Source organism: Pteronotus mesoamericanus, unplaced genomic scaffold (genome assembly GCF_021234165.1).
Source record: "Pteronotus mesoamericanus isolate MK-2021 breed Mesoamerican mustached bat unplaced genomic scaffold, CSHL_Meso_final contig_180, whole genome shotgun sequence".
Taxonomy (NCBI): domain Eukaryota; kingdom Metazoa; phylum Chordata; class Mammalia; order Chiroptera; family Mormoopidae; genus Pteronotus; species Pteronotus mesoamericanus.
In genome coordinates, this window is record NW_026555076.1 from 9296109 (window position 1) to 9318482 (window position 22374).

Sequence of the window (22374 nt, forward strand, 5' to 3'; positions counted from 1 at the left end):
TTCATATTTTAATATGGAAATTTTAGCAACAAATTTATATAATAATTTCATCAGTTACAATTGATTAAAGATAAAAGATCTTAGTATGAATACTTTTTGAATTTAATACTTTTTACAGTTTCTTAATGGCTTGATTTAACAGTCTAAACCTTACTTTTGAAGATCTAATCATGGTTCTTCACACTTTATTAGCACCTCCACATAAGTCACAGATTGTGAACTATACCTGATAAGACTCCAGTCCTCGTGAAGACTTTTTATTTCCACTTGACCTGCCCACCCGTTAAATATATTAAGCCATTTAAATTATCTTTCTCCAACTTGAAAGTTGGCATTATTTACTTTATTTTCTGAATCCCCAAATGGGATTCACTATATAATATCTTGCAAGTAAGATTTTTGGGACCATTTTTGTTTTTAATTGTATCTAAGAAATATTTATTTAAAATGTATTAATTAAATGAGATAATAGAAAGTCCTTAGAATAGTATCTACCACATTATAATAATGTTTCAGAATGTATCAGACTGATAAAAACAATCATCACAGAGGAATGAAGGAGGATAGAAATTAAAGCCAAAGTACCCACAGGAAGATGGTGTAGAGGTCATTTAAAACAGTAACTGTTAAGGCTGGTGCTACCCAACCCAGAAAAAACAAAAAAGTTTCTAATGTCCCCATGTACAATGTCTACCTTCTTACCTAAATGATGTTACCATTTTCAAAATCTTTTTCTCCCTAACTTTTGTTAATTTGATTGCTGTACCTTGAGCTCTTCAAGAAGCAAAAAATTACAAAAATAACACTCTGTCAGATTTAAGGGGGTGATAGCCATGTATTACATCATGATAACACTGCATCATCGTAGAGGAGATTTTATCAAGATCATACAGAATTTTAAAGTGAGTTTTGTTTGCTGATGAGCTTATTCTCAGTTTGATATACTAGGATGCTGACTTTTGTTTAATGTAGAAGTTGAAATAAGTTTTACCATTTCAGTGGTAAATACTCATTTCAGTGTTCTGAAGTAGAACTGATAGGAGCAGTATGCAGATACTAGATAATTGCAAAGGAAGTGGTGTTTACCCTAACTAAACAAAAATTCAGAGCAGTCCTAAGGCAATAAACTCTCAGTACTTTGCTGAAAGTTAGAAATATATTTTTTAAATGTGCAACTGGTTCAAACTTTGAAATTACTTTTTTATTTTGATGACATATAAAATCCCTTTATATAGTTCTATATATTTTTATATTTGCACATGACAATTATTTATTCATTTATTCTGAATATGAAACTTTTTGATAGTACCTTGTATTGCATCTGTTTAAAGCAGAGTATCAAGCATAAATTTGTTCTTTAGCGTTTAGTTTTGGGGAAAAGGGTTGTTTGTTTTGCCTTGTTTTATTTTCTTCTTGAAAAAGTAAAATGAAAACAAAAATTGGAAACATAAATGGAGAAGGAAAGGGCAAATCAAACTTATTCCTCTAATAAGGCAAACTTTTAAAAGTTAGATGGAAAATATTGGTATATGTTCAAATTTGTTGATTGTATTTTTATGAAAGAAACACAGATCAACTGGGTTTAATCCTGGTTTTTCTAATATCAACAAGTTAGTTTAATTCTAGATTAGTCTTCTCATCTATAAAATAAAGAAAGATTTTGTGGCTTTATTAGGATCCAAAATAGTGCAAATACATAATACAAGTAAAGAATCAGGGGGTAGTCCTGTTTTTATTCACAGAGCTAACAGCTTTGTTTTGCTCCATTTTGGGTCTTTAAATATAATTCTTTAGAATAAATTGGTAGTTAGTTATAATATAATCACAGGGATGTAAAGTACAGCATAAGGAATATAGTTAATAAGATTGTAATATGTATGGTGACAGGTGAGTACTAAAATTATCAGGGGGATCACTTTGTAAATTATATAAATGTCTAACCACTATCCTGTACACCAAAATTAATATAAAATAATAGTGAATGTCAACTGTAATTTAAATATATAAATATAGAGGTTTTCAGACTTCCAGCCAAGATGGAGGTGTAGGTACCTTTGACTCCTTGCACAACAAAGGAAGGACAACAACAAATTAAAAAAAAAAAAACAGAACTGCCAGAAAATAGAACTGTATGGAAGTCTGAAAACGAATGAGTTAAAGAAGAAACATTCATCTAGACTGGTAGAAGGGGCAGAGACAGGCAGTCAGGGCAGAGAGGACATGTGGCAAGGTGGCAGCTGGAGGACTGAGTGGTCCCACCTTTGTGTGTGGATAAACTGGGAGGAAAAGCTGGGGAACAAGACAGACTGTACGATCCAGGGTTACAGCAAGGGAAAAGAAAGCCTCAAAACCTCTGGCTGTAAAAACTTGTGAGGGTTGTGGCAGCAGGTGAAACTCCCAGCCTCATAGAAGAGTTCGTTGGAGAGACCCAGAGGGTCCTAGAAAATTACACAAACCCATCCACCCTAGATTCAGCACCAGAAGGGCCCAATTGGCTTGTGGGAAGCAGGGGAAGTGACTGAAAGCTGGCCAAGAGCCAATCAAGCAGCATTGTTCCCCCTTGGACCCCTGGCCCATATACAGAGTCACAACGCAGCAACCTGGGTTGCTCCACCATGGCCAATACCTAAGGCTATGCCCCCTTCAATGTAACAGGCTTCAGGAGAAAAATAAATATGGCCCAAATGAAAGAACAGAACAAAGCTCCCAAAACAGAACTAAGTGATGAAGAGATAGCCAACCTATCGGATAGAGAGTTCGAAACACTGGTAATCAGGATGCTTACAGAGATGGTTGAGTATGGTCACAGAATAGAGGAAAAAGTGAAGGCTATGCAAAGTGAAATAAAGAAAAATGTATAGGGAACCAACAGTGAAGGGAAGAGAACCAACAGTGAAGGGAAGGAAACTGGGACTCAAATCAATGATTTGGAGCAGGAGGAAGAGATAAACATTCCACCAGAACAAATGAAGAAAACAAGAATTCAAAAAGATTAGGAGAGGCTTAGGAACCTCTGGGACAGCTGTAAATGTTCCAACGTCTGAATCATAGGGGTACCAGAAGGAGAAGAGGAAGAGCAAGGAATTGAAAACTTATTTGAAAAAATAATGAAGGAGAATTTCCCTAATCTGGCCAAGGAAATAGACTCCCAGGAGATCCAGGAAGCTCAGAGAATCTCAAAGAAGTTAGGCTGAAGGAAGCACACACCAAAGCACAACATAATTACATTACCCAAGATTAAAGATAAGGAGAGAATCTTAAAAGCAGCAAGAGAAAAGGAGACAGTTACCTATAAAGGAGTTCCCATAAGACTATCAGCTGATTTCTCAAACCTTGCAGGCAAGAAGGGTTTGGAAAGAAGTATTCAAAGTTGTGAAAGCCAAGGACCTACATCCATGATTTCTCTATCCAGCAAAGCTATCATTTAGAATGGAAGGCCAAATAAAGTGCTTTCTAGGTAAGACAAAGTTAAAGGAGTTCATTATCACCAAGCTCTTATTATATGAACCGGTAAAGGGACTTATCTAAGAAAAAGAAGATCAAAAACTATGAACAGTAAAATAACCACAAAGTCACAACTAGCAACAACTGAACCTAAAAAAACAAAAATGAAAACAAACTAAGCAAACAATTAGAACTGGAACAGAGTCACAGAAATGGAGATAAGAGGCGGGGGAGAGGGAGAATGGGAGAAAAGGTACAGGGAATAATAAGCATAAATAGTAGGTACAAAATAGACAGGGGGAGGTTAAGAATAGTATAGGAAATGAAGAAGCCAAAGAACTTATATGTACAACCCATGGACATGAACTGAGCGGGGGGGAGGGGAATGCTAGTGGGAAGGGGAGTACAAGGTGGAGGGAATAAAGGAGAGAAAAAAATGGGACAACTGTAATAGCATAATCAATAAAACATATATGTAAATAAATAAATATATAAATATAATTTTTCAGATCTGCCCATTGATAGTAAAGTATATTTTCATATTTCTCCAATTATTTTCAAGGTTACTGATATATTTTTCTTTATAAGCTTATGAAAATCATTGTTCCTGGATTTGCAAAATAAATTAGTAAATTGATCTCTAAATGCACAACCATTGAGAATGTAAATCTACTAGTTTTCTGTTGGGAACCATCCCATCTGGTTTCAGGGACTATAGCCTCACTGACAGGTGAGAAGGCCCCAAGGCTGGAGCTGAGCAAGGAGGCCTTGGGAAAATAGGCCACTGAAGAGAAAAAACCTGTCCCCCTGGAAGGGGTGTAGCCCCTGCCTCCCTTGTACCACTCTGCTTTGCCCCGGAGGGTGGCTGGTTAGTCAATGACAGTTAAGACCCCTCCATGGCAGGGGCAACCTAGGACAGGCAGAGTCTCATGGGGTCTGTCAGGGAAGGACTTGGGGGACATGGAGAAGGGGCAAAAGACACTCATCCCTAGGCTTTGTCATGGCCAGAGTCCTCATCCTATCTGAAAAAAGTCTCCTTATCTCTTGGCTGCTCTGCCCGCAGTCTGACCTGTTCAGTGAAACAATACTAAAGGCAGGTACAACCCTAAACTGGACCTGGCGGTTCCTGGGGACAATTAGGTCTGGAAAAGAAATGCAGTAAATCCTATGAAACTTACTTTTCTAAGAATGCCCTTGAGTTAATGAGTACTGATGTTTGGGGTCTGAGCATAATATGAGATCAGTTTTCCAGGTTTCAGGGCCAAATGGGCACCACCTTGTCTACCAGACCCTGACCTGAGGCAAATCTCTGTGTTCCTTCAATTGTTATCTATGATCTCTATCTGTTTTTTGTAAACATAGCCTTTTGACATTGATTGATGAGCTTTGCATGCATGCTGTATACCCTTGTGCATATCATTCTCAATAAAAACCACTTCAAGAGAAGGGCTCAGGGCATTCTCCTCCAGAGGGAATCGCCACCCCCTTTTCCTGGCAGACCGAGAAGTGTCTGGAACAACGTATTTTAATTCCCTCCATCTGCGGCAACCTGGGGGGACTCTGTGGGAATGGGATATGCCCATCAGTGTTCAGTGCAAATATGCTCAGAATAGTTAAACTGGTTCCACATAATAACCACTCAGCAAAATTAAAATAAAAGCATAAAATTCGGTATCAGAAATCCACAGGTTCAAACTTTGTTTAGTCACATACTGGCCCTGTTATCTTGATGTCTCATCCTAAGAATCCTTTGTGTGTTAAATTGGGGTTATAATACACCTCACTTCTTAAGGTTGTCATGAGAACTTTTTTAAGTCATGAAAAGATAATTCATAATTTCTAAAGAACTACAGGAATAAGAATTGTCAGAAGACATACCATTGAGAAAAATAACAGATTATTATACTACTTTTTAACCCTAATGTCTAACATAATTCCTTACATGAATTTTGTTGCTGTTTGAATAAATGAATGAATGATAAAGATCCTAGATCCTAGATCTAGAAAAATTATTTGTATACAAAAGCTGAAAAATTCTAAAACATAAATGTTATTATTAAATACTCAACAAACAATTATTTCATAAATACCCACCATGTTTTAGGTACTAATACTTACTGGATACACAATAAGTAAAATACAAATACATGGTCCTTGTCCTCATAGTTCTTATTGTATGTAAGGGGAGACAGATAAAGCTAATAAACACAGAGATCCTGAAGAGTGGTGATGCGAGTTAAGAAGAAGATGAATAAAATGTCCATGATCAAAAATAAGAAGGTATGGATTGGGTTAGGTGAGGAAAATACTTGGGAAGAGTGAGTAAGAAGGTCACATTTGTGCTAAGACATGAAGAATAAAAAGAGATCTACCATGTGTAGAAATGTTGCAAGTTTGTTTCTGGCATATGGGAAGTGTGTGAGGTGCTTGCATTGAAAAATAACTTGGCCTGTTGGATGGGCTGGCCATTAAAAAAAAATTATTATGGAGAAGCAGCTATAAATCAGCTTAAAATTTTGTTAATAAGAGAAGGATTTATTTCCTTAGTAGGAAAAACAAATCCTTCTATATTCCTACAGAGGTAGCCCCTGCTTATATATTTCCTGAGTCTAAGCTTACAACTTAACTCAGCTAGATATAGCAGACTACCTACATTATCACAGACCAACAAGATGTATATATAAAAAGCTCAGCTTATACCTTACTCTCTAGGCAGTCACAATGTTCTGTCCAAGAGAGCAAACATAACCTGTAATATTGCCTCTTCAGAGTGCCACCTGTGTGGATTATCAATTAAGCCTGAGAGCTATGTCCTCTTTTAGAGGCAGCATGTTTGATTATAAGCACTGTAATCATACCTGAATAAATAAGTGAGAAATCCTGGCCCCTCCCAATAACTATATCATCAGTTGTAATGAGTTGTGATTAGTGTATTAGTATATCAGAGATAGTTCGTCATTGAACACATGACAATTGCTTATTAGAAAGAAGCGACAGCTAGTTCAATCTTGAACTTTTAAAAAAGTTTCTTTGAGCAATTGGAATAGAGTTGTTTTTCCACTTCGTTTTTATACACTCTTTTTTATAATGGAAGTTTTTATGAAAAATTAATTAGGGTTCTAACTAGTATAGTTTCAGTAGGAGTGTGTGGAAGTAGACTACCTTCATCATATATTTGTGCATTAAGTGGCACGAGTGTCTTTTATGGTAGGCACAAGGGAGAGATTGTTATATGATTAAGGCATGTCCCAGTCTCTCAAACCTCAACCTCGATACATGTTTTAGATCATTGATCTTAATGATCAATGAGAATCCATGGGACAAAATGATTAAAAAATCCAATGAAATATAAAAATACATTGAAAAATTAGCGTTTTTAACTACATTAAAGAATAATAAATTACAAATGAGTCAAATGAGTCATCCCAGAATTCTCAAATTTAACCTACTTGAACCTTTTTAAAGAGTTAAATTAAAATATACTTATATAACATATAAATATATATATAATATAAATATCATATAGGCATGTCCCAGCCCCTCATGCCTCAACGTAGGTATCTTTTATATTGTTATTTATATTTATATTGTTATTCTCTTATGTGACAATCCATAGAACAAATCCATTCATATATATATTATATATTTGTATATGTGTATATACAATAGAGCCATTTAATAATATCATTAAAACTAAAGTATTTTCTTTGTTGTGGCAGAGGCAGAAAGTTTGATCTAAACCTTGTAAACTTGGATATCATCTACCTTCTCTGAACTCCAAACAGATTAGAATTTTTTCTAGCAATTTTTCTCTATCAAAATTTTACTATGTGATTATTGAGTTTACAGTAAAATATCCCAAAACTACATATTGATAGTATGACAAATGGTTGACTTATGTAAATGTGTGTCATTTCTAGACAAAGCTCAACTAGTACAAAACTTGGAACACACCCAGAGCCACATGACAGTCTTGGTCAGCAGGATTGTTACATGTCTTTTTCTTATACTTAATTCAATTCCATTTAAAACCTTTTATCATGTGCCAAATATATTCTAACACTGAGAATACAAAAATTTTTAAAAAACAAAATGATATAAACTTTGTAGGCATAAAATAATAAAATCAATAGAGTGACATAGGAAAAATAATAGATTTACCAAGTGCTGTCATCTGAAAACATGGAGGGTTGAGTAATAAAGTTGTTTGGGAAAGGGATAGAAATGGGTACAAGAAAGAATTCACAGACAATGTGACAGCTGAGGTAGTTTCCCAGCATGTGATACTAGGTAAGTATATTCTGCACCTATGACTTGTTACTCACGATCACAACCGCTTCTCACCATCATAACAAAGCTATGACCATGAATTTATTTGGAAGAAACTTTACTAATTAATAGGCTTTTTCAGTACCACATAATAAAAAATTTTATGACATTTACTAAAGAAAACAATTCACATATTTTAAATTGAAAATGAGAAGTAATATGAATTTAGGGGAATTTGGGAAACCATGTTAATGGTTTACACAGTCTAATTTAGTTCAGCTGATAATAGTGCAATGCAATTCTTTTTTGGAAGATCTCTTTCTGTGGGAAGACCTTGGCAATTCTCAAACACATGAATCAGAAACACTGACAAATGATAGGTAGTAAAAGAGGAATGGAGTGTGCTGGTGCAACATTTAAAATGATACAGCTATCTAAGTAGTAATGACACTGATATTTTCATGATGAGGCAAAATTTGCTTATGAATTGATAAGAATTTCAAATACTAGGAACACAAATCAAAGGACTCTGCCAAGAAATGTCCTTGGTTTTGTCCAAAAGGTATATGAGGGCATATTCTAAAAATGATAAGTGACTACAGAAGAAAAAAATCACAAAATTATGGAAAACTGGAGGAATTTTAAATATGGGTTAATCATTAAAATTAGCTTCCCTATCAGCTAGACATACTGGTTTGGCATGCAATGGAGAAGAGCAAAGTTGCAGAGTGTGGGCAGAAATTGCATAGTATCCTGTTCCTTTAATAAAATGTGCAATAGCGCTTTACATTAAAAGAGGAGAGGGAATACTAAACCCATTAAATCCTATTTACATAGTAAAAGGCATATATAGGATTTTCAGGATGTCAGTGATAAAAATTTCATGTTTTCCAAAAATTCCTTAAAAAAATATTTTTTAGACCAATGAGTTTATATCCAGCACAAGATCTATCTCCCTTTATAGTTGACCTTTAAAATCAAGACTGCTTTCTTTTAAGTACATAGAAGCAACCTCTTTCCAGTCTATAATATCAGCAAGGTCAGCTTCACCTCTGAAAGAAGCTACACAATAAACAATATTTAGTAATTTAATTTAATTTAATTTAATTCTTACAAATATTAGTTACATTTCTATAGTTTCCCTGTGTCATTAAAAAATGTACTAGGCTCTTACAATGTCTAGACATTAAAAAATGTCTAGGCTCTTTTGCATCGAAAATATCTAGGAATAAATTTAACCAAGGATGTAAAAGACCTGTACTCAGAAAATTCTAAGACACTGAAAAAAGAAATTGAAGAAGATACAAATAAGTGAGAACATATACCATGTTCATGAATAGGAATAATTAACATCATTAAGATGTTAATTACTACCCAAAGCAATCTATAGTTTCAATACAATTCCTACCAAGATACCAATGGTGTATTTCACAGAAGTAGAACAAACATTTTCAAAAATTAATATAAAACCATAAAAAGCCCTGAATAGAAAACATCTATCTTGAGAAGAAAGAGCAAATTTGGAGGAATCATGTTACCTGATATCAAACTATACTACAAGGTCATAGTAATCAAAACAGCATGGTACTCACATAAAAACAGGCACACAAATCAATGGAACAGAATAGAAAGCCCAGAAATAAACTCATGTTTATATGGTCAATGAATATTTGACAAAGGAGACAAGAGTATACACTGAGGTAAAAACAGTCTATTCAATAAATGGTATTGGAAAAATTGGGCAGATACCTGCAAAAAATGAAACCAGACTACCTTCTTACACCATGTGCAAGAATAAACTCAAAATGAATTAAAAACTTAAATGTAAATCATGAAACCATAAAAATTCTAGAAGAAAACATAGGCAGTAAATTCTCCAACATTTCTCTTAGAAATATTTTTTTGATGAATCTCCTCAGGCAAGCGAAACAACAACAGTGAAAACAACAAAAAGAAAAATGAATGGAACTACCTCAAACTAAAAAGTTTTTGCACAGCAAAGGAAACCATCAACAAAATAAAAGACAGCTCACTGAATGGGAGAACATATTTGCCAATAACATACGTGATAAATGGTTAATACCCAAAATTTATAAAGAAATTATAAAACTCACCACCAAAAAAAATAAAATAAAAAAACACCAAACAATCCAATTAAAAAATGGGCAAAGGACCTGAACAGACACTTCTCCAAAAAGGACATAAAAATGGTCAATAGACATATAAGAAGGTGCTCAACATCATTACTCATCAGAGAAATTCAAATTAAAACCACAATGAAATATTACCTCACACTGGTCAGAATGGCCGTCATCAATAATCAACAAACATCAAGAGTTGGCAAGGATGTGGAGGAAAGGGAAACTAGGCACTGTTTATGGGAATGCAGATTGGTGCAGTCACTAGGGAAATCAGTATGTGGTTTCTTCAAAAAATTAAAAATGGAAATGCCTTATGATCCAGCAATTCCACTTCTGGGTATATAGCTGAAGAAACCCAAAACGCAAGTTCAAAAGAATACATGCACCCTTTTGTTTATTGCAGCATTTTTTACAAGAGACAGGCTATGGAAACAACTCAATTGCTCATCAATAGACAACTGGAGAAAGTAGGACATGTGCATATAAACAGCGGAATATTACTCATCCATAAAAGAGAACAAAATCTTACTATTTGTGACAGCATTAATGGACGTAGAGGGCATTATGTTAAGTGAAATTAAGTCAGAGAAAGATAAATATCATATGATTTTATTTATATGAAGACTCTAAAGAACAATATGTAAATAAACAAATAAAACAGAAACACTTAGATATAGAGTATAGATATAGAGAACAGCCAGAGGGGATAGGTTTGGGGGACTGGGTGAGAAAAATGAGGGGATTGAGAAGCACATATTGATAGTTACAATATAGTCATGGATGTAAAGTACAGCGTAGGAAATATGGACAATAATATCATAGTAACTGTGTATGGTGCCAGTAGGATACTAGAACTATCAGAAGGAAAACTTTGTAAAGTACTCTCAAACCACTATGTTGTATACCTGAAACCAATACAAAATAACATTAAATGTAAACTGTAATTTAAAAATTTTTTAAAAACAAAAAATAAATTATAACACGTAAAACACTAAAGCACACAAAAATACACAGTATGTACCAGGCTCTTCAAACTCTTCTGTCTCAAGAAGACTGTATAGTTACCATGATTGCCAAGTATACGGTTAATAAGACACTTTTAATTTCATTCATTTAATATGTGTTCATTGAGCACCTACTTGTTTCAGGCACTATTTTAGGCTGTAGAAATACAGCAGGACAGAGGATATATTCTTTGACTTTAAGGATGGATTCCCTGGCTTTACATCTTCTGGCTGTCTCTGGGAAGACAGGGAGCAATCAATAAATGTATTCATAAATATAAAGTGTCAGGTAAGGGGATAGAGAATGAGTGGGGATGTGGTCAGGTTAGATAATCAGAGGAGACCTCTCTGCAAAGGTGACACCTAAGCAGAGACATGAACAAAGTGAAGACTGAAATCATGCAAATATTTGAGGGCAAAGTATCACAAACAAAGGGAACAATTAATCCAAGTGTCCTGAAGTGGGAGCTGTCCTGGAGACTTTGCAAAAGAATGAAAAGGCCAATGTGGCCAGTGTGCAACAAGCAAGCAGCAATGCGAAGAAGGTGAGATCAGAATCATGAAGCAGATTATAACCTAGCAGGTAACAACAAGAACTTTCTTTATGTTTTTCTGTGTAAAATGAGAAGCGATTATAGGGTTTTGGTCAGTGGAATAGAATGGTCCTGTTAAAAAGCTCACTCTGCGGAGAATACACCGTGGTGGGTGGTGAGGGTAGCATGAAGGATAGCAGAGACAGGAAAACTGGGTAGGGGACCATTGCAATAATAGTTCATGGGAGAGAATGGTGGTTTGGACTGGGATGGTAACAGTGAAGACATTAGAATATATAATTGGGTTCAGAATATATTTCGAAGGAAGAACTAGTAGACCTCACTAATAAAATAGTTGTAGAATGGGAGAAAAATAAGAGGTAAAGGGGATTCATTCCAAGGTGTTTAGCTGGAGCAAGGGAAGGAAACAGTTTGAGGTGGTGAGTCTCCTTTCTCAAATTAATGCATACATGGAACTCTAATGTATACCACCGATTTAAAACAGAATTGTCCTGTGATGGAGAGGGTGTGTAGAACTTTGTATGTAATCACCCCACTAAGACACATTTGCAAGAATTAACACTGAATTTCATATTGACATACAAACTCTTTAGCATGATCCCCAAGTCCCTTATGGAGTAGCCCTGAGCACATCGGTCTGCTCCACAGCCTTTATCAATCTCTATCACATTCCATTCTCTGTCCCTTACTTGCCATGTACCCAATGAGCACCTTTTCATCTCTCATGTGTCACCTCTATAAAGCCATGTCTACACAGGGAATTCCTGGGCAGGCTTTGATGTGTAAGTAAGGATCCAGCAGGCAGGCAGTGGATATAGGCATGTGCCTTTTATCAGTCTCTGTCCCAGAGCCTCAAAATAGGAAAGAAAGCTGAAGTCTGTTTTTATGTAGGGACCTGCTTCCTCTGAGATTGGTTGCAGATACCAATGTGTTTTCAAGCATGGGAATAGGAACTTGAAGATTCCTTTCTTGATTTTACCCAGGAACCCATATAGAATCTCAGAATTCATAGTTAAATATAACTTGTAACTAACATCCTTCAGTCACCAGTGGTAAGGCCCCCTTCTTTATAGAACTACTATAATGTTGACCAGCTATTCTTAAAACCTTTCCTTAACTTCCCGAGGAAACTTTTCACCTTTGAATAACCTGACGATGTCTTCTAGGAATGTATTCCTAAAGTTTACATCCATTTACACTAGTTATGTTTCCTTAGTGTCATATAAAATGAATCTAATCCTTCTGTCACATATAATTCATTCAACAAGTTGTCACATAAATAAAATCAGGTGAACATTTCCAGTTCTTCCACGAGTTAGTCAAATTCCCTTACTGCCTCAGGAAAACAGTCAGGGACATGTTAAGAAAGCACTTCCTATACATCGTCCAAGAATTGAAAAATAATAATAGGAATTATATAACAGGTCACTGTAAATGATGATAGCATATTTCCTTGACAACTGTACAAATCTGCTTTTTTTTTCCATGCAGAATATAAGGCTATGGCTTTGTTTTAAAATCAGTCAATTAAGTGATGCCTCTCAAACTTAGAAACAAAAAGCCATGAGTTTACATTTAATAAAGTTGTATATTAGTTTGATTCAGTAACACAGAGAAACTGAGGATGAGTTAGCCAAAGGTATAAAGTACAAAAGAGAAGTTATTTTTGTAAGGACTTTATAAACATTCTTTAATGATTGTGGCAAATAGGATTCAAATCTTTTTGATCACTCTCACATGACTTCCTTATTGGGAATTTTTCTGTGCTTGTGTTTAATGCCATTAAAATGTTGTAAGGAAACCCAGGACAAATAATCTGAAGTGGGTGAAGTGATCATCAGACAGATGATGCCGTCAAGACTATCAAGGCTATTTAAATACCTGACTATCCTTGGTAGTAAAGGAACGTAAATAACAAGCTGAAGGTGAAGGAGGTTCACTCCTCCAAGTGCAGTGTAAATAATTATGTGTTAGTCAGGTATTATCCGGGCAGCAGCCCTGAGGGGAAATTCTTTTTATCTCTTACACATGTCTTAACATATTTGTATTCAACCTGAAGCACAGATACACATTAGATATTCTGTTCAGGCACAGTTGTCTCTACTTCTTGCCAAAAAGCCTTCATTTCTGGGAATGAGGGTTATTAGTAATACCTGGGTTAACTGAGGTTAAATACCTTTCTTAAAACAAACACAGACGTAATAATACACACGTGAAAATGGAGACACATAGCAACAGAAAACAAATACAACATCCATTTTAAATGCAGTTTTGAATGCCCAAAAGACCCTTTGAACCTCAACAATGTCCACAGACTCAGAGACTTTCTCTCCAGTGTTTCCCTGTGCAATAGGGCACAATGGAATTAAATTACCAACAATGGAGTGTCTTTTATTGTGGTATGCTCTACAGTCAGTTAAAAGGTATCAAGTTTGCTTTGAATGATTTGGGTTGAAATGTAGTATAGTATAGTGATTAGAAATACCCTCTGGAGCCTAGTTATTTCCTTTGAAATCCCCCAAGTGGCTTCAGACGAGATACTTATCTTCTCTGTGAGTCAGATTTTTTTTAATCAGCAAAATGGGTATAATAGTATTTACTTCATAAGTTTCTTGTGAAAATAAAATGAGACAATATATGCAAAGTGCCTTAAGTGCTATAAAGGATTTTGCTGTTATTAACATGTCACTAACTTATTGATCTTTATAAAAACTCAAGTTTTCCTAGGAATAATTGAATCCAAATGTTATATATAAAAAACAACTGTATTTCCATATATTAGCATTGAATAACTACATATTGAAATTATAAGAACAATATCATATGCAATAGCATTAAAAACCATGAAATTCTGAAATATTTCTCAAATAAAATTTGTAAAAGATTTATATAAGAAAAACTGTTATTTACATGACCTTCATGAAAAATAAGTTATATAAATAAAAGAAAAGAAGAGCTAAAATTCTTCTGTAACAAATATCTATGTCGGGTCCACGTATATATGGCAAATGTCTTTAGAAAATCCTTTGTATACTTTTTCATGTTAAGATTCTCTTCTACTAGTAGTGCCTTACTTCTTAGTTAAGACTGTCACTAGCTGAGTGGTTCAACAAGGCTTAGACCACTCCACTTTCACAGACTCAGTTATAACAAAGAAAGAAAAAATCATAAAAATATACTTCATTTAAATATTATACTATGGCATGAGAACTTTTCAGTGCTTATTATTAATACTTTGAAATGTCTATTTCAGAGACTACAAGAAACCTATCACTTTCCCAAATGGAGAATAGAAGTTTATAATTAGAGATCTTTATTTTTCAATTATCTTGAGTATCAGATAGGAAGAAGCTACTCTCTCAAGGGAAAAGAAATAGCATTCAGATCATATTCACAGACTAAACAAAGTCAAATACCTTTCACATTTATCCCCTAACATGGTAGTGGGTAAAGGTAACTTCTTAACATTTTGCACAGTTTTGCAATAATAAAAAGAGAAAGATATTGCCCCCCCAAAAAAACCTGAGCACCTAATAAAAGTAATAACCAATAATTATTTAACATTACCTTGAATAGGAAGGTGGACACCGTAATTTAAAAAAAAATTTGGCTAGTTTTGCCTCATAGCATTCTCAATCATCAATGCACCAAATTATAAAAAGAACTATTAATTATCATTGATACATGGGCAAAAATTCCATTGTCACATCCCTACATCTATTCAGCGCTCAGGTGATCAGTGTCAGTTCATCCTGATAGTTCCATCTCCCTAGCCAATGGTTGTTCAAAAACAGGCATGCATTCAGTTCTGGCCACGGATGATAATGTGAGGGGAAGTTAGTTGAGGGGACTGCCAGGAAAGATCCCTTCCTTCTAAAATAAGTTAAACTAAGAGATGGCTTCTTTTCTTTTCCTCTGGACATTGTGTGCCAATGCAACCCCTGGGACTGCTCCAGCTATCTTTCAATTCTGGGAGAAACCAGCCAAGATAAAAGCTAAACTACTAAGAACAGCAAAGTACAGAGAAAGAAGAAACTTGGTTGGGTCTCATATAATGCATCTGAGCTGCTATATCAAACACCGCTGAAACGCCTTGCCTTTGTGTTTACTGTTGTATTAAATATTTTTTTTCTTATTTAAGCTAGTTAGAGGTTGGGTTTTTAATTCATTGCAATTAAAACCATCAAAGTAATACACATATTTAAGTATTAATTACACAGCCTCAAGAATCTTCCAAGAATATGAAAAAGTTTCTTTTGAAACCTCAAGGAAGATATTATTCAGGACCTATTATAACAACTTCTGATAATTCAGACAATGGCTTTTATACTACATTCATAGAAAAACATTTAAAAAGAAAATACTATAACCCACTGAAGAGAGAAAATTTTGTCTATATTTATGCAATTTGGAAGTACCATTACATATGCATGATATGCTAATTACAAAAGATTTCTAGCAATTTTTTTAAGTCAGATCTTCAGTTTTATGCTTAGTTAAAAAAAACTTTTTACATTTATATATTCATTCAAAAATAGTTATTGAAAATTTTTACTGTTTGTGAGTGGAATGTTTAACCACACTATTCATAGAGTATATAGCCTGTGGAGAAATGCAAACATTAAAAAAATATTATAAGAATAGGTGTATAATTACCATGAAATGCTAAAAGAAATGCAAGGTGCATGTAACGGGGAAATCTTATCTAGAGTAAGGGATCAGGGAAAGTTTCCCTGGGGACATTTAAACCAAAGCTTGAAGGATTATCTAAGTAAAATTTAGAGCAGCAATGACAGAGGAAGCAACTCAGGTCACCTGTGACTGAGAGGAGAAGCTTGTCAAGTTCATGTACTGAAAGAAGCCTGGCATAGATGAAACATAGTGAGAAAGAGAACAACCTAAAATCACTGCAAAGAGATATGCAAAACAATTCTACTAAATTTTGGTGTATGAATGTACAAAATTAGCTCTATAAATTTGGCCAATATTATAGCATATAAAGTTCATTAAAGAATAATAATGAAACTATAGAGTCAGGCACAAATAATGACCCTTTTTTAATTACATAAAAATCTTTTATTACAAAATCGTAAACATGTAATTCTGTAACATAACAATATCACACTTAAACACACCATATGACACTTTAGGTAAAATGTTCTAATTGCTGTCTGTCTCGTGCAAAACATTCACATACACTACCAACCACACTCAACGGCATTACTTCTGCCAGACCCTGTATTACAGTTACTTCACATTATGCTAAATATTTTTAAAATTTAGTAATTGTGAAATTTAGAAAAATTCAGTATTAACAGAGATACCATATAGACCCAAGGTATACAAATTACACAAATACTACCTGTGATGATTAAATATAAACATCCTGGCCTATTTACATTCTTCTGGTTTTTTTTTCCAACTATGCTTTATAGTCTGTTACCCTGTTCAGCCCTTGATTCTATGCTAATTTATTTTTTGCTTATGAATATAAAATTTACTTCTCCAAGATTGTAAGCTCCTGCAGAGCAGAGGTTTGTCTCCTACTTTTTTTATTTTCTAAAAGGTTCTTGCATAGCAGTTACTTAGAAAACCTTGTTGACTTGGAAAATTTCAATTATGAAAATGAATCACAATGTACCCTAGATTCACAACTTGCCAGCATTCCCAAAGCCAAGGAAAATATAAAACAATTCTTGACAAACAATAATTAAGAAAAACTATAATAACTTCCCAGAATCAAATCAAGAATCGCTGGTCTGAAGTTTTATTTTGTCCCCTGGACTGTAGACAAATGATAACACATTCTGTCTCACAGTAAAGTGAAGCATGAGATTTTTCCATTAGATATTTGGTGTTCAAATCAGGTAATGGGCAGGGCATTTACGTTTTTTCCCCTCAAAAATAAGCCAGTAATTCTTTTTTTGACTATTGATGTAAGAGGAATTGACAAAAAGAAACCAAAACAGCTAAATTAATTTCCTTTCTGTTTAACACACCTAGTCTACTGGGTTCATACTGGATCCATGCCTCCTATATCAATTTTTCTTTCTTTTTTCATTTTTAGTTTTATGAGATATGCCTATGGCCTCTGAATAAATTCTCGTTTTAACTCAAGTCCATTTCTTCCAACTATAATAATTTTAAACACCCTCATTCAACACAGCATAAATGCTTCTTGAGAAATCCCATTTTGCTACTTGTAACTGAGTTTGAGAGAATATTTTAGGGGGCAAAAGAAGACTTAAAATAGCCTTAGACCCTGGCTAGCGTGGCTCTGTTGGTTGGAACGTCATTCCATACACCAAAACATCTTGGGTTTGATTCCCAGTCAGGACACGTGCCTAGGCTGCAGGTTTGATCCCCTTTTGGGGTGCAGATAAGAGACAACTGATTGATATTTCTCTCTCACACCGACATTTCTCTCCCTCTCTTCTTCCCTTCCACTACCTCAAAAAAAAAAATCAATAAACATGTACTTGGGTGAGAGTTAAAAAAAAACTAGCACCTGAAAAAGAATTCATAAACTGATATACACATATTCTCCTGACAAATATTTTATATATTTGTTGAACACTTTTGGTATGCCACCGCTAAAGAAATCATCAATATTTTGATACTATTTAAAAACTGAATAGTTATACAAAGTGCTATTAATTACAATAAATTTGAATTTGCAACAAATACCAGCTCTATTTTATATATTCATGGTGGGGCAAAAGTACGTTTACAATTGTGAGTACACGAAACAGAGTTCCTTCTTTTATTATTTTCCATATGAATAACTGTAAACCTACTTTTGCCCCACTCTGTATAAGACAGATACCAAAGAGAATGCTATTACTATGTAGTTTCTGGCAAACTAAATAATTAAATGCGGAAATATATATTTTAAAATGCAGTTGCTTTCAATAAGCAACCAATGTTTTTCTCATAGCATCCTGTATGATTGACTAGTACAAAGGATTATATTTCAGTGCTGTTTTGCAATCGAGCTTAAAGGGAGTGGCTATGATTAAGATATAGATGCCCTATATGAAAGAGATCAACAATGTTCTCATTTACAACTGATATAATCTGCATATTAAATAAGCAAAATTAACATGTCCCAGAATCTTTGTCACATTTCTGGATGGCCACGTGTGAAGGAAATAATGAGTAGGTTAGAGTGCTGAACACAAAGATATTTAAGGGTTTCTCATTCTTGGAATTTTCCCCTCAAAGGTTGAATTGTTTTATCATTGACTAGTGAATGAAAATATCATACAACTCAAAGGTGATTTCATTAGACTTATAATTTTTTTCAAATAGCTGTTTTTTACTTTTTGAAGGTCTGAATATACATTAAGTGGCTCACTGATTGCTATAATAAAATTATTTCCAGAAGTTTAAAAATACATACCAGGTAGCTATAGAATAATTGAACTCTGACTTGTGAGCTTTTAAAGAAAACTTACAAATTGTGTGTATAGTTCAAGCAATGTAAGTATTAAATTTTGTATTTGTAAATCTACGTAGGATTGTATTATTGAATTTCATATTAAGTTAGGTTCTACTTTTATTTCCATAGATGAACAGAAATTCTATACTTCCATGAAAATCCATTAATCAACTTATAGCATAATATCTGACTATAGATAAAGCTCAAAAAAGGAATTACACAAATAAAGCTTAAGTCTATATCCATAATAATAGTCGTATTTCATTAAGTATATTCTGAGATTTAGACTCTAGTTTTCATGTGTATTCCTCTTTGCATTAAGCATTATAAATGCAACATTAGCATATGACTAAAAGAAAATACAATTCTAATAATAAATTACATTCTAAATAATGTTTATTTTATTTATTCTAACATATACATAACAATTGAAACAGATAATCCAATCCCAGACACCTAGAACAACGAATACATGACCTGCTAAATGAAAGTACACTTCAGCCCTGGCTGGTGTGGCTCAGTGGATTGAGTACTGGCCTATGACCTGGAAGGTTGAAGGTCACAGGTTTGATTCCCCATCAGGGCACATGCCTGGGTTGTGTGTCAGATCCTCAGATTGGGGGGAAGGGGGGAGAAACTATTGATGTTTCTCTAGCACATGTTTCTTTCCCTCTCTTTCTCCTTCCCCTCCCATCTCTCTAAAAATTAGTAAATAAAATCTTTTTTAAACAGTACATCTTATTTAAAATTTATTCAGTCACATCCAGAAAGACAATAACTAAGATTTGTTTTTCTGGTGCTTAAATCTGAGCTCAGCTTTACTATGTTCCTTGAAAATAAACTGCAGTTCTACATAGGCCACCCAAATTCCCAACTGCTGGGGGTCCTGAGTCAGGACAAATAGATCCCTACAATACAAATAGATATACACAACGCTACTAAAAAATGTATTCAAGATTTATAAGTTTATGAATGAAGAAGTTCTTGGCTAATAAGCCATATCTTCCAAGCTGACACATTTCAGTTATAAGTAGTGTTTAATGTTCTTTAAAAAGCTATTGTCAGCAAGAGAATGATGGCAGCTGACCAGCTAAATGAATCGAAGGGAGAAATGAATGGTTTTCCCAACTTTAAAACAGCAAACACTGACTAAATTTTTGCTGCTCTTGTTGAGCTAAGGAGTAAAAAACATAAGAGCAATACTATGCAAAATGTAGTTGCTCCCCAAAAGATGATTCATGAGAGGTAAGGGATCTAAGTCTGTGTTTACCCTTAAGGAGGACATAGTAATCAAATGAACTTTACTAAAAATGTGAAAAGATGGAAGTACTTGTCTGAACCATTTTATCTGATAATATCCCAAGTATCCAATTATAATATCCCGTGAGTTAATACATTCTTAAAAGTGATATGATATATAAGCAATGAAAAAAAATGAATTGACCTTTTCTTTACCTTATCAATAGTGAATTAGTGGCCAGTACCACTAAAGTAACCAAAGTTTGAGATTGGAAATGAAGGTAAAATCAGAGACAAGTAACCATCAAGGAGAAAGATGATTATGGAAGGATAAATGAAAAGTGGGAGAGGAATGTAAGTAGTAGGGTCATAATGGGGCAGGACATGCCTCACACACATATAGAGAGGAGAGCTAAAACAATACCAGTGATGTGGTTCTGAGGTGTGTCTAAGCTAATTGTCAAATCTGGTCTTTAAGAGGTCTCTATGACTTGTTCACGTCTACACATATGACTGAAATCATGAGTTCAGTGTGAACAATGGTAGTAACATAACTAACCTGATTTTTAATATATTTTTAGAAACTTTTATTAATATGAAACTGTAAATTCTTACTTTGTATGACATCTCATAAGATTTGACACTACCACATTGCATTAAAGGTCTCATTCATTTTAGGTCCTTGTGCCTGTTCAGGTTTATGTGGCAGATTATACAAGAATCTCTCAACGGATCTAAGAGGGCAGATAAGACAGTTAAGGCCATTGTTTGACACCTTGTAGATGAAAGAACTAACTGGATTTTTCCTTATTTTTGTCTACAATATTATCTAGACACACCATACACTGTGTTTTGCACTGAATTTTTTTTCTATTTTCAGGATTTAATTCTTGCCAACTTGCTCTATTATATTTCACCTGTTTGGGTGTTTGTTCAAGATTGCTGACATTCTCATATATAAGCCAATATATTTTAGACAGGACAAAAAAATTTTCAAATGTTACCTTGATAGTTTTTTTAATGATGAAATTTAAGGTTGCATTAGCCATTCCATATATTATATTCTAGGATAAATAAAACAAGACCTGGAAGAGACCTGGTGTTCAAACCATATAAAATTTCTAATATTCAATCATTTTTAACCTAAAAAGGGTCAATTTCATATGATCCCCACTGATACATAATGCTACTGTATAGTTTCTATAGTTATATTTTATATTAGTTAATTTTGTTTTATATAAAATACCTAAGCCCTGGCTGGAGGGCTCAGTTGGTTGGAATGTCATCTCCATACACAAAAAGATTGCAGGTTTGATTTTGGTCAGGGCATACACCTAGGTTGTGGGTTTGATCCCTACTTGGGAAATGTATGAGAGGCAACCCATCAATGTTTCTCTCCCTTCCTCTCTCTCTAAAATCAATAAATATATTCTCAAGGCTTTGTTAAATACAGTAGGAAACTTTTTCAATATTTGATGTTTTAAAAATACATTTCACAAATTTACTTTGCAGATAAACAAAAGTAGAGTGTTATTATATAAACCAAATATGTATTGTAAAATAAAAGTCATCAGTTATCACTACTAGCATTACCATCAATTCCAGGAATTATAAAATAAATGAAGTAAATCAGAAAAAGTTTTTGGAAAAAAGTATGTACAAAACCTTCACCTAGTACTCATTACATTTATAATTCACATCCATTTGTTTGTTTAGTTGTTTATTACAGCCCCTCCTTTAGAGTGTAAACACCATAAAAGCAGAGAATATATTTGTTTTATTTATATTTGTATTTATTTATGTGCATATGATATGTGTTTATATACATATAATATATATGCACAACACATATGTGTATGTATGATGTGTGTAGATATGTTCATATATTATGAATGTATAGTATGCTATCAGTATACTATAAGCTAAAATAAAAGCATTTGTTGAATTAATGAATAAATGAAAGTTTAAAATCTAAGCACTTATCTGACACTTTCATCTCTTGTACAATAAATTCCCATCAGCAGCACAACATATTTACTTAGAATGAATTCTCTCCACTGTTCAGCTTTTTATTTACCTTCTGAATTACTGTATCTTAAATATCTCATAGGCCTTCTTAAATAAATATGTAAAAAAAAGTAAACTTAAAATTTCTATTTGTTCCCAGTCTTTCCTCTTTCTCAGCATCTGTTCTTTGTCTTTAAGCATATTTTATTGTAAGTCAACACACAAAAATGTTGAGAGTCTATGATGGGCCAGGCAATGTGTTTGGCACTGGGAAT

The 22374-nt window shown here is 34.0% G+C and overlaps 1 protein-coding gene across 1 annotated transcript in view; it reads right to left on the reverse strand.

Moving 5' to 3' along the window:
• Window positions 1–22374, reverse strand: part of LOC129065514 (transmembrane protease serine 11F-like) — a 98217-nt gene that overhangs the window by 27845 nt on the left and 47998 nt on the right. The gene's annotated exons all lie outside the window — the stretch shown is intronic.